Raw genomic sequence first — 17,098 nt, forward strand, 5'->3', positions numbered from 1 at the left:
GTTTTTTTTAAGAGGATGAAAAAATGTATTCTATTTTTCACATGATTAAAGAGTTACTGACTTGTGTGGCACTTCTTCACTAGGAGAGCAGTAAGAATGTGGTGTAGTGGCCTTAGTCATTTCGAGGAAGCACCACTGCTGAAATGATGTTTAAATAAACTTTATGCTTGAATTTATTTATTTTTTTTAAATATAAATGTTTGCGCAGGGAAAAGAAAATCAGAAGAGGACGTGGGGTGAGAGGGAACCTCTTGTATATGTATCACTAGGCTGCCTGCCAGCTGTTTTCTGAATGATTTAAATCCTTTGGACAGTGAAGGCTCAGTCTTTTTCCATTCATGTTGTGTTCTTAATGAAAGATTTTACTACTGCTGACAATTGCACATACTCAGTTGAGGGGCCAGATGGAGAGAACCTGTGACAATTTTTAGGCTGAAGGTTGTGTCTAAAAACCTTGTCAGCGTTCTGCATCAGATCTTGACCCATTTTAGACAGTGTGCTACATTGTAATACTTTCAAGAGAAGAATGCCATTTTTTAGTTTCCTTTTTCTGTAGGATGGAGGAAGGAATGGAGCTGTGTTTCACAAGCATGAGCTAAATTTACTTTGCTAAATGAAAAAGAAACTGCACACCAGTACTCATTTAAAATAATTGGCTGTAATGTCAGCATTCAGTCCGAGAATTTATGGAAAAATAAAGAAGGCATTATTAGTTCTTTCTGTATGTCTCTAGTATAAGTTGAGAAACAGGCTTGTTAAAGCAAAGACCTAAAATGTTTGGAATTGGTTTATTTTTTAAAAAACTTCAGCTTTTTTTGTACCAAGAGAGTGGAAATGGTAAGGAGTTGGCTAAGTCCTTGCTGATTGAGCTGAGAATTGTGTCTACTTTTTCAGTACATTGAGGTTTAAAATGAGTGTTAGATAGTACTGTGATTTTGGGCAGATTTTAGCCATGAATATGCCAGATCATTGCAATTTGATAATGGGAAAGTATATAGTGGGAATGTCTGTTGATAAAAATTTAGCAAATGATTTTGTATAACGTGAGTGTTTGGAACTTAAAATTTCCTAAAAGATTCCCAAGAGTAAAATGCTCCTTTTTGTAGGTCAGAATTTCCAGCGTTACCTCTTCTCCAGAAAAAAGTACAGGAATATTTCTCAAAACGATACATAAGTGTTAAAATTTTTTCAGTGTGTTTTTAGTGCAAAAAGAGCATCACTCTCCTTATGTTTATGGATACATCCATACTTTTTAAGAGAATATGGAATACTATTTTATGCTTCAGAGAGCATCAGTATTTAAAATATTTTTAGGATATTCAGTCCTATGCACATTTCAGGATTGTGGTAGGGAGACAATAGCTTTGTATTGTGAACATCTCAGTGGCTTTAGGAGAGTGGCAATTGAATTGTGTGTTCTTAGAACAAATCTGAATTTAATGGGAGTATGTACCATACAGTGACTTTTTTGTATTTAAGCCAGTCAAAAATTTTTGCTCTTCCAAAGCACAACCATTGAGGGGGACAAAAAAAAAGTTAATTATTACGTACTTCAGGCCATTTGAAGGGACTGGTATGCAATTCATATCTTGTCTGAAAACATCAAACACCAAAAGGTTTTCATGTTCTGTACTTTCCTGTTTTTGTATAAATGGTTACTTTAATGAGCAGTTCAGTATTTTCAGTCTTTAAAGTTTATTCCTAAATTTTTCTGTCTTTATATTTCTGATGGTCCCTTTGCATATTCTGCCATGATATGTATAATAATGTGTACAGGTTTTTTTCCCCAGGGAATTGTATAGGTATCATAACATAATCAAATTAGTAGATAATCTGTCATTTACATGAAAATTAGCATATTGGCATTTAAATAAAGACCTTTTAGTCTGTGAAAACATGGTGTTTGGTGACAAAAACTGAGTAACATCTTTAGTGGAATGACCTTCGGGGTTTTCACTGACCAGTATTTGTTATGGAGTCTTTTTACAGAGGTGCCTTTATGTGTGATCCATGATTAAGTTAAAAAGGAAAAAGGAAAATGGCTGTATTGCATTATTTTAAATATGTTCAGAATATGATGGAGGTTTTTGAGGGGGAAAATGTACCGAGAAACAAGAAATACAAAAAGGTTTTCAGAACTGTCGTTAAAAAGCAGGAGATCAATAAAATTTTGAACAATTTTACTAAATAAAAATTTGTCTGATACTAGAGGCTGTATCTTACCTGGGAAAACTAAGTTAGACTTTTCCTTTCTTTTTCACTATTCTGAGAAATTTTATTTTCCTCCTGGAGAAAATATCCTGAGACATCAAGGTTGTCATATCTTAGCAGAGAAGGAAAAGGCATGACTTGAACAATGCAATTTTCAGTAATGCCATCTGTCTCATCCCACACTGCCCGGCGCGTTTGTTTTCTCTACGAGCAAAGAAAAGACAGATATCTTTAGTAGCTCTCACATTGAGACCGTCAAAATAAGTACTTCAGTGCTACCTCTGGAAGTATCTCCAGGTACTGTGTGGTTCTGGCTGCTGCTCCATGGATCATGGCAGTGCCAGTGGGAGGCAGGATTTACACAGAAGATGAGGGACTGAGGCAGTGATGTGACTCAACTGAAATAATTACAAGCGATGGGATTTCACCAGATCCTCAAAATTTTATCTGAAAATGTGTCTTACAGAAACATCTGTAAGATGTTGCTGGTTATAGATGGGGCACTGGTCAGGGGAAGAGGAAAACCAGCTACTGAAGGGCTTACTTGAACTTGAATGTTTCCTATAACCTAGTGAGTTTGATTTTTAAAAATGGTACTTGACAGGTTTAGGCTGAATTTAATTTCTAACTGCATCAGTGGTCAGAATGGGATGAGAACATTCCCCACAACCTTCCATTACAGCCTTAGTATCTCACTGTTGTGTTTACTTGCTTTAATGGTGGGGAGTATTTTGTATCATGATAGCACAAATAGGAAATGGAAACAGAGGTTTACTTAACCAAGATCACAGAGAAAGTCTAGTGAAGCAGAAAGTGAAGCCAAAGGGCATATCCTTGATTCAATTAGCTTGATGCTGTGATCCCTGAATGACTGTCAGTCAAATACCTCAGGCACTGAAATGCATGTCAGTGCAAAGCTGCACCTGGCCCCACAGGAAGAAAAACCAAATAGCCCTAGAGAAATTTCTTTCTCACGTGGCTGGATTGTTTTTGAGATCTTCACTGTGTTATCCCATTTAGAAATTCTAGCTGACCCACAATCCAGTCTATTCTGGTATCTTCACATGGCACTGCCCTGTAATATGGTATGTTTAGGGTCCTTAATTCATCAACTCGGGGGGCCCTGATCACTAAGGTATTCTTGTCTTTGTTCTGTCCTGTAATGATTCTCATTCACAGGTTAGATTCAGGTTGATGATTTGATCCATTGAATGCAGTTTTTTATTTCATTAGCTTGTCTGTGTTGAAATCAAGTAAGAACAGTTTAGATTTTGTTTAAATAGGACTATTGAATATATTAATCAGTGTGAGACTTCAACAAAATTAGATTTATTTGATTTCTTCATTTTATGTTAGTGACACATCTATTAGAGTAGCAGTGTGTCATTTTCTGACAACTGTGTTGAAGTGATACTGAGAGATTCTTACTGCAGTCCCCTCCTTCATTTTCATGTAAAAATTTCTGAAAACTGCACCTCTGTAAAGCTGGAACAAAGACAGAGAACTGTTTGGAAGAGTAATAACACAGCAGTCAAGGGAATAGAAGCTAAGAAATGTCAAGAGTCGCTGCAGTGTGAGTGCATGGGGTGTGTACACACCTGTATGTGTAAGTCTGGCCTGTGCTTTACACTGACCACAACCAGGTTGTAGTTTCTCAAGCACTTCTAGACTTTCTGGTCCAGAAAGCACTTTAGCTTCCCAGACTGAGTCTTTTGTTTCTTGTTACCCTCACAGTTTATTTAAAAGATTAAATTAAAATGGTAGAGCGATTTCTTTGAAAGACATTAGAAGAAAATATTCTTAATAGTTTTAAAATGTTTCCAGCTGATTCTCTGCAAAGCTCTGATATCTCTGTGACATTCAGGAAAAGCTTACCATTTAGAACACGGGACCCTTTTTCATTGAAAGGCATTTCAGTGTCTGCAAGTAGTGCACACTGTTTCTACTTTTAACTTGTGGGACCTTTTGCACACACCAATAGCATTCTTACTGCTAAAAATGTAGACACTGTGACTGGTGACTGTATTTCCAGTTCTCTACAGCTTTCTCATATGGAGTGATCATAACTGAAGAATTAATTGAAGAATTACAGTTACAAGTGGTAATAATCAGTAAGACCTTACTACTCTTTATCTAGAAAATAAAGTAGTTGAAGACAGTAGATTCCTCTGCTGATTCTGTTGTCATGGCAGTCCTTACTCTAGAGGCAGAAATTATAATTTATGGGTGGTTTGCAGTTGGTTTAAAGTTATTGACAAATGCCTCTAGCATGTCATCTGTGTTAGAAACAAATACCAAATATGTAGAATAAAGAAGCTTGTAAGTTCTAACTTGATGGGTTTTCAGAGTGTGTCAAATCCTTTATGACACTGGAGATGGTTACCAGTAATTCTGTTCATGTTTCCTGACAGGCAGTATCCAGTAGATGTAGATCAGAATTCATTCTGCAAAGAGCTGAACTGTTTTTAATGTGAATCTTCCTGTAATTATTAGGAGAAATGTTTGAAATCCAGATTATTTTTGAGATATCAAAAGGACCGGCCTAACAGTATTTCATTTGATGTACCTCAGTGGAATGCACTCAGGGAAACCATGCCAGTGAAGCCAAATAGCTGCTGTGCACTGGTATGAACACTTGCAAAATCATTAAAAGAGAGCGAGAGAAAAATTCTTACAAAGCTGCTTCTCACACTGTCATCTTAATCCTCAGGGAAAATCTGCAGAATACATCTGAAAGACAAGCGTGGAAATGAAATTCAGAAATCTGTTAGATCTTAAAACTCACGAACTCACTGTTTTTAAACCACATAAATGACCGCTTCAGCCAATCCCCCAGTTTTGTCACCTTCATCTTTTGGGCGAGAAAAAAATGGAATAATAATATAAAATGAAATTATCAAATCTTGCTCCCCCTCTACTGGACTCTAACTCCTTTTCTTCTCCTTGATCTGATGAACACACCTTGTTTCAGCTGAGCATGTTGGTTTTCTGCTTTCCTGAATTGATGAGAGCTGCTGCTTTTACTTCAGGTTTGAGCGATGGCTCTTGCTTTACGGGCTTGTAACTCATTTCCAGGGTTGTCAGGAGATGCAGTGAAAGATCGTTGTGTAAACCTTGCCTCGCTGGTTTCAGTGCTGCTCGTAGTAGTGCTAATATCAAGATGTGACATGATTGCTCCATGTGGGTAGCATTTATTTCGCTGGCTGTTGGAGTTCATAATTTTATTCCTCAGAACAAATGAGAGACAAGGAGGTTGGCTAGAACCACTTTGTGACAGTTCAAGGGCTTTGACTTGAAAAGCACTTGAGAAACTTGAAGTATGCAAAAATAATGAAGGTTGTTATTCTCTGATTTAGAAGTAAAGGGGTGGTGCAGGAATGCTTGAAAATAAGAGGGAAAACTCCAGCATAGAAGTTTTTCAGGTGCAGTTTAAACCGTATTTATTGCAACATTGTTTGGGGGATACTCTAACCTACTAGATGGCTTCGAGTTTGTTGAAACATTGCACACTTAAATATATTTAAAAGCAACACAGCGTATAGGTGATTTTCAATACCTGTGTTGGAAAGTTTTTGGATTGCATAAAACCTGGGGTAAATATACGAATTAAGCTTTAAGTTAGCTATTAAGTTAACTTAATAAAACACTGAGTTCAGTTTTGACCAATGAGATTTGGTAATTGGTTTTCTTAAATATGGTATTTAAACTCTTGTGTTAATGTTTTGGACCTTCAGATGTGGGTTCGTTATCTCACCTCACTCAGCACATGAAACAAAAAAAAACCCTTGGGTTCTTTTCTTACCATTCCTTACTGAAGGGAGCTGGTAAGGAAACACAGGATTATTCAGTCCAAAAGTGACACAGGACATCATTTGTCCAACCTCCTGCCCAAAGCAAAGTCAGCTCTGGGCTCAGACCAGGCTGCTGAGGGTTTTATCCTGTATGGTCCTGAGAGACCCCAAGGATGGAGACACCACAGCCTCTCTGGGCAACCTGTCCCACCACACCTGACTGTCATACACAAAGCCGTTTTTCCTCATGTCTAGTCTGAACCTCTCTGGCTTTCACTCATGTCTGTTGTCTCTCAGCCTCTGCCAAGCTCTGTTGTGAAGAGCTTGGCTTCATTTCCTTGCTCTCTTCCTTGTAGGAACAAGCAGGCTGCTGTCAGGACCCCTGAAGCCATTGCATCTCCAGGCTAAGCCAGCACAACTCCCTCGGTGTCTCTTTGCAGAGCAGGTGCTCCAGCTCCTGGCCCGTTGTGGTATCCCTCTGCTGTTGGCTTCAGTGCCATTCCCAGGGCTTTCTCTGTGTTTGTGCCATCTGCCTGCCTGCTGCTGAGCCTTCTCTGGAGTGTGTAGTTTGAACAATACCCTATCCTGACCAAAAGGACAGTCCTATATTTTTGTTACTGAGCTGAAGACAGGTTTGTCAAAGGGCTGCCACAGTGTTGCTCATTAACAACTGCTAAAAATCAAGCATTTGCTTAAATAGAAGTTACACTTTTCTTGAAGTGTTTCAGTAATAAGTCAATATCCCTGTCAGAAGTGCTGGAATCTTACAATGTTGATGTTTTAATTGCACTCCCTGGTACTCAGTTGCTAAATTTTGTTGTTTTGTTAAGCTGTTTCTAGATGTCACCTCACACGTGTTATGCTTTTCCATGGCTGTTGGCTGTCTCCCATTGAATTCAGATTTTTGAGACTCTCAGCTTAAAATTAATTTTTCATAAGTGGTGTGCAAATTTTAAATATAGATTGGTTAGTTCTTAGATGAGGCTAAATTACATGTTAGATGCCACTAATATAAGCAAAAAGATATTTGAAATAACATAATTTTGTGGTCATTCTTTGAATATAGAAAACTGCTACTTACATAAGTGTTTACTGTGTCTAAGATATATCCTCAAAGTTACACTAAATGTCAGAATTATTTTTTTAAATACTCATTTGGTTCACCTTTCAGAAAATACTGTTCTTACTATGCTCATTTCTTAAAAAATCTTTTTGAAGCTGAAGAGAAGGAAAACATCAGAAGGCTGATAAGAGCAGGCAAATAATATCTGTATCTGCATGGCAGCAGCTTTCTATGACTCTTTTAACAGAAGATTGCTACTAATACTTCTATAAAAATATTTTTACTTTTAAAGGTGACCTTTTTTCCCTTTGTCGTAACCTGAGAAAGTGACAGCCAAGTTCAGGATTATAGATTAATTTAAAGTCTGTTTTCATTATGAACTATTTAATATATTTACCAGTTCCTAAAATTTTTTTGCTCAAATATGGGTTCAAGATGAATGCTGATTTAGACCATTTGTTTGTATTTTGTAGAACAAACATCTTTTACATACTAGAAATTTTTGGTTTGAAGAACCTCCAAGAACAACGTGTTGTATGAGCAAGTGATGCTGCTTTAGTGGTGTCCTTGTGGATTATATTTGAGTTTTTGCCACTGGGGGGAGCAGAAGACTGTCACAGGCTTCAGGGAATGGAATAAGAGCGTCTGTCTTCCATCTCAGAAGATTCAGGCTTTAGTGCTGAGCTGTGGGAGACTGTGGGTCCTTCATGTCTGGCACATGCTTGAAAATCTGTTTTACAGTGAATAAAATTCCTAGATAATCAGGTTTTGTGACTGCTCTTTTCTGAAGAGTTGCATTCTGAATTTAGACTGGATTAAACATGAAGTGTGCATTAGAAAAGGAAGGGAAGTAATCGAGGGGGGTTAAAAAAGGAGGGAGAGGGACTTTTTATACGGGCAGACAGTGACAGGGCAAGGGACAATGATTTTAAACTAAAAGTAGATTTAGATTAGGTATTAGGAAGAAATCCTTTACTCACAGGGTGGTTATGCACTGGAACAGGTTGCTCAGAGAAACTGTGGATGCCCCATTCCTGGAAGTGTTCAAGGCCAGGTTGGATGAGGTCCTGAGCAACCTGGTCTAGTGAAAGGTGTCCCTGACCATGGCAGGGGGATTGGAACTAGATGATCTTGAAAGTCCCTTCCAACCCAAACCATTCTGTGATTCTGTGATTATTATTGGTGTGAAGAGTAGATTGTGACTGATGTTGGTTTAAGTAGTGTGCTAAAAAATTCTCTGAAATGTTTTGTTACAGCTGGGCCTGATGGCAAGCTCTCTCTCAGCAGCATCAGAGTGAGATGTGACTACATCACTGGGATTGAGGTGCAGTTTGCTTTAACAGAAGATGCTGTAGCTGAGAAATATATTTTTTTTTAATTTAATCTATGCTTTAACCAGACATTTACTTTAATCCCGGTCTTCCAGAATTAAATCTAAAAATACTGTTTCCTTCCTCTGAAAGGAGGAAAGGAGTGTCTTTTTATTTTAAATGCATAGAATCAAAGGCTGTATATAAGCTATAAACATGTTATTCTAGAAAGGCTAGCAGCTCTAAATGCTGACTGTTTATTCCCAAGCTTATTTAAGGTTGTCTGTTAGTGTCTTTGTATGTCACTGTAATTGGGAAAAAGTGTCCCACAGGCTGTTGTGGGGCCTTGCCTTCCCTGCTAAGGCTGCTGGACTGGTAATGTTCATGCTGCATGCAGTTTCTATTACGTGTCTTTAACTTGTTTGATGTTTGGGACAGAACAAGACATTCCAGTTGCAAGCCAAGGTTGGGCTTTCCCTCTGGGAAGATTTGTTCTGTCTGTTTCGTCAACAGCAAACAGTCAAAATTCCTACTTCAAAATTCATTAACGTTTTTGTTCATGGTGTATAGAGCTTAAACTAAGCAGAGCAAACTTAAAGAAATGCTAGGGTAACACTTCAGTGCTTGCAGTCATAGGTTTACAGCAAAGTTTGTGGATTTAGCAGAAATATCAGAAGATGTGTCCCAGTAGGTCCTGGATCATACCAGCAACTTGGGCTAGGTGGCAGCCAGGACCAGTGATGTGTTTCCTGTGGGGTCATTTGTTGTTCCAACTCTTCTTTTTTGTTTTGACAGATATAAGCTGCCTCAAGGTCCTTACTCCTCCTATGTTGTTATTTTTTAATATGACATTCAGTTGTGAGTTATTTTCTGACTGGTGTTTGAAGCAGCCGTGGATTCTTATTATTATAGGAACATAAACAGCTGAGGGTGCTGAGTGAGCTGACAGATGTCACCGTGAGACTGTTTTTTATCAACACGGATATCCCTGGTGACTGGAAGAGGGCAAACATTACTGTATTCAAAAGGAAAGCGAGAAAGAGAGTCCAGGGAACTAAACACTGATCAGCTTCACCCCTTTCCTTGAGAATATTATGGAGCAAATTCTCATAGACACTATTTCTAGGCTTTTGAAGGACTGGAAGGTAATTAATTGGGAACAGCCAGCTTGGGTGTAACAAGGAAAAATCTTGCCTGACCAACCTGACTACCTCCTACAATAATTGCCTCTTCATTTGAGGGGGAAACTGGTGCCATTTACCTTCAGCAAGGCTTTTGATGTATTTTCCTTTGTATCTAAATGGGATGGGAGGGGTATGGATTGGATGAATGGACTACACGATAGGTGAAAAATTGATTGCACCATCAGGCTTAAGGAGTAGGAATCAATAGTTCCAAGTTTTAAATCTCCTTGTTTACAAGGAGTCTTTCTGGGAGTTGATGCTGGGGTGAAACTATTTAAACACTCCTCAGTCAGCAGGTCAGGCAGTGAGGCAGAATGCACCATCAGCAAGTTCCTGGAGGACACCACCCTTGGGAGGAGGGTTGGGCCGGAGGGCAGGGCAGTTGTTGGCAGGGATTGGAGCCGTGAGCCAAGTGGGATGTGCTGGAGTTCAGCAAAGGCAAATGTGCAAACTGGAGGAGCAGCATCCTGGAAAACGGCCTGTGGGTGGACAGCAAGCTGAATTATTTGCTGGAATGGTGATGAAGGCTAACCATGTATAGAGCTGCCTTAGCTAGAATGGTGATTATTCCCATCAATTCATCACTTTGGAGATTATCTCTGGGATGATGACCCAGTGTGGGTCACATCAATATGAGAGAGAGACAAACATGAGTCAGTCCAGGACAGGGCCAAAAGATAGGGTGTACTAGAAGAGGCTTAAGGAGTTCGATATGTTTAACCTGAAGAGAAGACAAAAGCAAGGACATAATTGTAGTCTTTATAGAGAAGACAGACTCTCTTCACAACTACACAAAGCTCAAGAGGCGATGGTCATAAATTGCAATAAAGTACATTTTAACAGGTTAAAATAATAGTAGTAAAAACCTCAAATCTGTTGATCACAAAAAGGCTATGGCGTCACTCTTGAAGATTTTTGGAACTCAACTGGACAAGGGCCTTTGCAACCTGATCTGGTATTGAATTTATCTCTGAGCGTGGGGTGGAACTTCATGACCACCAGAAGTCTTGTTCATCGTACATTTTTGTATGAGTCTCGTTTCTGTGTAAAATCTTTTTGACTTAAGGTTTTTATATATTGTAGCATTTATACTGACTGTCCCTAAGGCAGCCTGTTGCACTAATCAGAAGCACATTCCCTAAACCAGATGTCTAAAGACCTTAGTAATAACGTGAACATAAAACCCTAAATTCTGTGGAAAATAGTGGTAAGATTGCCGTGTGGTCATCTGTACACGTGTACCCAGAACAATTTTATTTTCCCCCGCTCCTTCAGCCCAGTTATGTTGTTTTGTCTTTGCATTGGTTTGGCTGAAAAAACCAAAACTTTTCTTCTTACTTGAAAATAGCAAATCACATTTAGTGGAACAGTCCATAACTCTCTGGGATAGTATGTTCAACAGTAGCAAGGACCTGTTGTCTTACTCTGATTTAGATTTTCAGGATTAGTCTCACTTATCTTACATTTTTATGAAATTAAAATGGTGATACTTCAGTGCTGGGTGAAATCTCAGTTTGCAAGCCATTCAGAAATGTGGGGGTTTTTCCTATGAAGTTACTATTTTCTTTTTTTTTTTAACTGAAATTGAAAACTGGAAAATAGCAGAAAGATGGTGTAATTAAATACTAAGTTTTTCTCTCATTCAAATTAACCCTTACCTTCTGATAAGCTACCATGTCTCAAAAGTGGTAGTTCTTCTCTCTTCCAACTACTTTGGTCTTTGTCTTCAAATGTCATGTGGTAATACTTTATCAAATCTTAACGCTGAAATCAGTGCTGGAGGCTATTAATGAAATTTAGATTCTTCTGGAAATAGCACAAGTCTTACAAAGAGAGGCTTTAATGCCATGGAACTATCAAGAGATTAATTACATCTATAAAGCTTATCGTATGCTATCAAAAAAAAGAGGAAAAGATTGCTAACTTAATTTCAAGCAGTGGATCAGTTTGGTAAATTAAATGTGCAAATGAGTGAGAAAAGGAAGCATAGTCTCTCATATTGACCTCTGAACTCATGACTTATGATAAAACTCCTCAATTTTCCAACTGATTTCTGGATTGTTAATCTTTGCTTCCAGTCTCATATTGCATAGCTTTTTTGGAAACAACATTTCTCAGGTTTTGCACTCCAGACTCCTGCTATTCTAAGTGTGACAGGTGAAATTGTTTCAAAATAGGTCACTTGCCTTAAGGGTTAGCACTTGTGGTTTTTGAAGCCAACCTCTTTCTGACACAGAAAAGTTTTATGATCTCACCCATTAGCAAGACCAGCCTCTGAACAGGCTTGAATTCTGGCAATAGACTTCCATGCATCAGTTGATTCCTGGTTTTGCCCTTGGCTGCTTCCCTTTAACCAGTTTCTTCCCTGCCCCAATGGCAGAAGTTTCAAAGTGTTTTCCAAGTCCTTATTCCTTCTATCAGAAGAATATTTTTAATGTGGCCATATCTTTACTTCGAAGGCCTCTGTGTTCTTTCTGGCTTGTTGCTTTATGCATTCCTTAGAATTTCTTGTTTTACACCATGTGGGATCTTTTTAAAAAGCAGTGAGTGATCATTGTGAATCAATCAGTCCTTGGATCCTTTTGCTACAAGATTCTTCTCTTTATAGGTCACAGATGATTTCACTAATAAATGTACAAAAATTCAGTCCTCTCTGTACTGAAAGGCTTGCACTGCCCTCAGAGTAGTTGACGGAAGGCAGTCCTTGCCCACACAGTGCCCACATTGATTACTAACCAGCTCTAAATTAGCATGCTGTTGGTTCAGGACTGCTGGAAATCTTGTGGGCTGTCATATTTAGAGATGTGTGACGTTAAATTGGAAAATATTCAGGAAGATAATCTTTGATGTTTATGATTTTAATATGGAAGATCTCTGTACTCTAATCTAAATTTTGGGATTTGTGGAAGACCCCAGCTGGCCCTGCAACTCTTAATTTTTCCTTTGCAAAAGTGGATTTAATGTACCACATAACTTATTCATGTTCTTCATCTCCTTTTTGCTTCATGTTTTTAAAGTGGAATGTTAGTCCCTCGTTTTTCTTTCCTATATAGAAATTTCCTGCAGTACCTGTTGTGATCCTTCTTTTCTGTGGTGTTAACAGTGTGTATAGCTTCACATCCTGCATTAGTGGTTTGGATGCATCCATTCTGGTATTAAAGTTCCTGATCTTAGCACACAAGGATTACCGTTTTTGCTGATTATTTTTTTTTTTTTTCTTTTCATCCCGTTTCCTAGCCTTTGCTTCTCAATGGAATTAGGCAAGTACTTTCTGAGGATTGGGTTCCAAGTGCGTCCTGCAACTGGCATGAGGCATGCAGGATGAGAGAAAGGGTTGTGGAGCAAATGTTGGGGCAGAAAGAGGTCAAGAAAGGGAGAAAAGTGGCCTGTCTGAGGGCCACCCTGCTGAGTTGAGATCCTCTTGGCTGAATTAGCTGGAGCCTTGAGAGGTACCTGGTGCTGTGGTGCCAGCCTTTGCTCTTCCCTTCCATCTCAGGAAGTGTTTTCTGAATATTGCTGTCACAAATAAAAACTTTGCAGGTTGAAGGTAATTAGAAGAGAGTACTTAGGTAGCCTGTCCTTTTTCACTTCCTCTGACTGTAGCGTTTTGTCTCATGTGCTGTTGAAAATCTTTACTATTGGCTCCTGGTGAAACTTAATACTGTTGTTAAATGTTTTTGCCTTCCATCATCTAGAGGTAGGGATTTTATTGGTAGGAGAGAGTCAATAGTTTGGAGCTGCAGTAACATTTCAGAAGAATGTGACATCACCCTGGTATCAGCTTTCTCAGAGACTAGCAATCCTGACAGCTAAGTTGCTCTTCCTCTGGGTCAGGGTTGTGCAGTACTCACTGGGGAGCAGCTTCCAAGAGAAAAGGGTTGTGCCTCACATCCTTTTGTGTTTTTTGTTTTACGTGTGTCAAGCTTGTGGTAAAGAATTAACTTCTCCGGAGACTGGTGAGTAATTCTTGTGCATTTTAACAACTGTTTTTCTTTAGACATAAACCTCTTTGGAAAATGTCTCTTTTAAATGATTTATTTTTCTAATCCGTCATTCAGTAATTCACAATATGTGCAAAGTAGAACACAACATTTATAGCATTCAGGTTAAGATTTTAAATAGAAACCTAGCTGTAGGTAGAAGAGTTTACTGATTTGTTACTTACTGTAACTGTGTCTAACTCCCAAGATTTTTATTGAGACATGCTTGTCTGCTAAAACACGTGTCTAAGAGACTGAATGTACCAAGAATTTGAGCTGTTTTAATTAGCTTGCAATGCTGAAATGGGAAGTACTTTCCAAATAGACACGTGTGAGTTACCTGATTTTAACATACAGCTCACATGGCAATGGTAGTAGATGACTGTGTTATAGTTGTTATTTTGGGAGTTGCATATTCTTGTGGAGGACACCAAATGGAAAACCAGGTGTCCATTTCCAGTCAGTTATATGTATCTGTATGTATATCATCTGCCAAGCTGGATGGTTATTTCTGTAGGAATGTCATATCTTGAGCTGCAAAATCTGTCAGCATAAAAATTATTTAGGGAAAAAACCACCAACCAACCCACAAAACTGTATCTGGTTGTGTATTAGGTTTTAAATAACTGAAAAACACTTCAGTTTCCACTTCATGGTAACTGTTTTCTCATCACAGAAAAAAATATAAAATACAAGTCTTTTTTTCTCCTTGCTTGCACTTAAAGGTCTAAATTGTAAAAGTGCTGCAGCACTGTGACATTTGGAAATCTTGGCAGATTCCAGTTTTGAAAAGGTTTTTATTTTAATATGCTGATAATCTTCCATATTAAAGTTAGAAAATTACAGCACACTTACCTACACAGAGGTATTTAGCAAGGGAAGCCCAGGGTTTTGCTGTGTCACTTTGGGTTTTGTTTCTCTTGGTGTTTTTCTTTTAAGGATGACAAGTCTTGATGGATGAATACATGCAAAAAATATCTTATTCATCTGTTTGACGATTCTGGGGACTAGTGCAACTCATCTCAGTAAAAGTTAGATATTGATTTTCACCAGGAAATAATTCCCAGACTGAATTTAGATGGTCTGAATCAGAGCTGTAGGTGGCTACGTGGATGTAATACATTAACTTGCAGAAACCTGTGCTTAGGATAATTTCATTAATGCATCAGCTGGCAATTTCTGTGATACAGTAGTGTGGTGATGATATACTGCAGATGCAGAATTGATATAATATTTATGATTTACGTGATTTGGGAGGTGACTATTGGCATAGAAGTTCCTTTGTAGCTCTGACTCTTCATGTAGGTGGTTTGGCTCCCAACCCAGAACTAAAAGCAATGAGCTGTGGGAAATGCTCTTTAAATTCTCTTGTCATGAATAGAAGAACTATTTTCTGTGTCATTACAGTTTGCAAATAAATTCTAATGTTGAAGTTAGATAAATTTTAATGTTTCATTTTACTGAGACGTTTATTGTACCTGCTTGACTTTTTTCCTTAAAGCTTGGTAAGTTAAATTTTATTACCAGTTTTATCACAGAGATATTTTTGTTGGTTTTGTTTTGGTTTGGGTGGTTTTTTGTTTGTTTGTGTGTGTGTTTGTTTGTTTGTTTTAAATGTAATTTGGGCTTGGCCAAAATGGGGTAGTTACATCAGACTGTCTTCAAAGATGTTTAAAGTGCATTGTACTTTTTGATATATATATAAACCCTATTGAATGTTCTAGTAAATGGGGAAAAAATGGAGAAGCTATGCATAAAAATGAGGTGCTGGTAGCATTTTAGGTTTGGCATCATTTTGCTGTTCTGTTGACTGAAGTTTAGGATTGTGCATAAACTTCTAATTTGCTGCTTTTCTTCAGCAAAAGAACCCATCCAGCTATACTTATAAGTTAATCAGGATAAAGTGCTTTAAATCCTTTCCAGAAAAAAACCCAAACAGAGAGTGGAATGAGAGGCCTTTCTTAAATATGGGTCACATGTAATATGCTTATTGCATGTGTTAGCTTTATCATGATTGCTGCTTTGAAACTTTCTGGTTTCATTGGTTAAGTGAATAGAACCATAGTTTTAGTGTGGCGATGGCTGGACTTTTCCAGTTACTTTTTCCAAGTGTAGGAGGAACATTCTTGCTCTTAAGTTTCCTGTTCTCTTGCAGGATTAGGTTGGGGTTTTTTTTAGAGGAGAAAAGGATACAGTTTAAACCTTAAAATATTTCTTGATTTAAATGTGTGGGTACCTAATACAACCTGAAGGAGGAGTATATTGATGTATTTAAAGCTTTTTGTCACCAAGCCAGGTGATTGAAAGAAACTCCTGGCTTTGTTTCTAAACTGAGCCACTTACATCAGTCTGCCTGTTTTACTGGGGGAAGGGGGTTACGTGTTCCTTCTAGTATTGGAACTCTTATTTTATCTAAATAATACAATCCCCAAAGGAACACAGGCTGTGAACATTCAGTGTGATCTGTATTTTCCCTTATCCAGCTTTAGAAATAAATTTTCTTAATTAAAGGAGTGAAATCCACCACTCTGCCAGAAATTTTCTAAAGCTTAAAGTACAGTGTTTTCTTTGAGGGGTGGAAAGAAGAAGGGGCAAATTTCTGATTTCATTTGAGCATTGAAATAGTTTGGAGCAATGATCATTCAACAAATTCTTCACCTCAAAATACCTTCTGCCTAATGAGGAAAACTATGAACAACATTCATGGTGAGGCATTAAAGCTTGTTCACACTTGCTTTTGGGAAAGCTGATGAATTTACTGCTTGTCCTTAACATTTTTATTTGCCTCATACATTGATCTGTTTTCATCATTTAGAATGTTCTTTTTTGCAAAACACTGAAAACACTTATTTTGTGAAGACCATGTTTACTTCTATAAAATACATAGTGTGGGATCAAGCTTCTATCTTGGCATTAAATCATTAAAAACTTAGTTATGTAGCAGTGCCAGTCATTTTCAGGGTCAAAACTCGCCAAGTCAAGAAGAAAATACATTTTATCTGAAGTTGTTCTACCAATATATGTTTTGGCTTGTGCATTTTCTGTTCCTTTAAAAGGCATCAAGTAGGCCGAATTGTTTGGTTTGGATGGTTTTGGCTTAATTATCACCAGGAAAAGGGCTTGGGGAGGGAGGAAACCATGGCAAGCTTGTTTTGCTGACTTGTCATTGGCAGAGCATCCCCAGTCTCCCTGCCTGAGGCAACCAGGGATCAGGAGCACGTTGTGTTAGCAAATCATATACTCAGCAGTCACTGGGAAACTTCCCAGCCCAAGGCAAGAATACAGTCAAACTCCCTACATTCATACTCCATGGAAGAGTTATTCAAGTGACACTGTTTTCAACTTGCAAAACTGACTTTAGTCCCCATTTTTCGTGTAGAATGAGAAATTGCTGGTGAATTGTTGTCTTCCTTTTTTAAACCCAGTACCACATCCAGGGTGTTTGGGTTTTTTTCCTCTTTTATAGTACCAGTGATTAAGAATTGTGCTACTATAAACCTGCTGGCCAGAAACACGTTTCAGAACTTGCCACACTTTGTAGCTAGGAAAGGGAATAAAC

At 38.2% G+C, this 17,098-nt stretch overlaps 1 protein-coding gene across 8 annotated transcripts in view; it reads left to right on the forward strand.

Annotated features, from left to right (window-relative positions):
* Positions 1–17,098, forward strand: part of PLEKHA5 (pleckstrin homology domain containing A5) — a 166,396-nt gene that overhangs the window by 64,369 nt on the left and 84,929 nt on the right. Inside the window, exon 1 of one of the 8 annotated variants that reach the window (XM_027654894.1) lies at positions 15,026–15,044. The exons of the other annotated variants lie outside the window; for them this stretch is intronic. The gene's annotated coding sequence lies outside the window, so the exon portion shown is untranslated. Of the gene's footprint in view, positions 1–15,025; positions 15,045–17,098 lie in introns of those variants that run through there. 8 annotated transcript variants of the gene reach the window in all.

Source organism: Corapipo altera, unplaced genomic scaffold (genome assembly GCF_003945725.1).
Source record: "Corapipo altera isolate COAL_440 unplaced genomic scaffold, ASM394572v1 1, whole genome shotgun sequence".
In the NCBI taxonomy this organism is placed as follows: Eukaryota; Metazoa; Chordata; class Aves; order Passeriformes; family Pipridae; genus Corapipo; species Corapipo altera.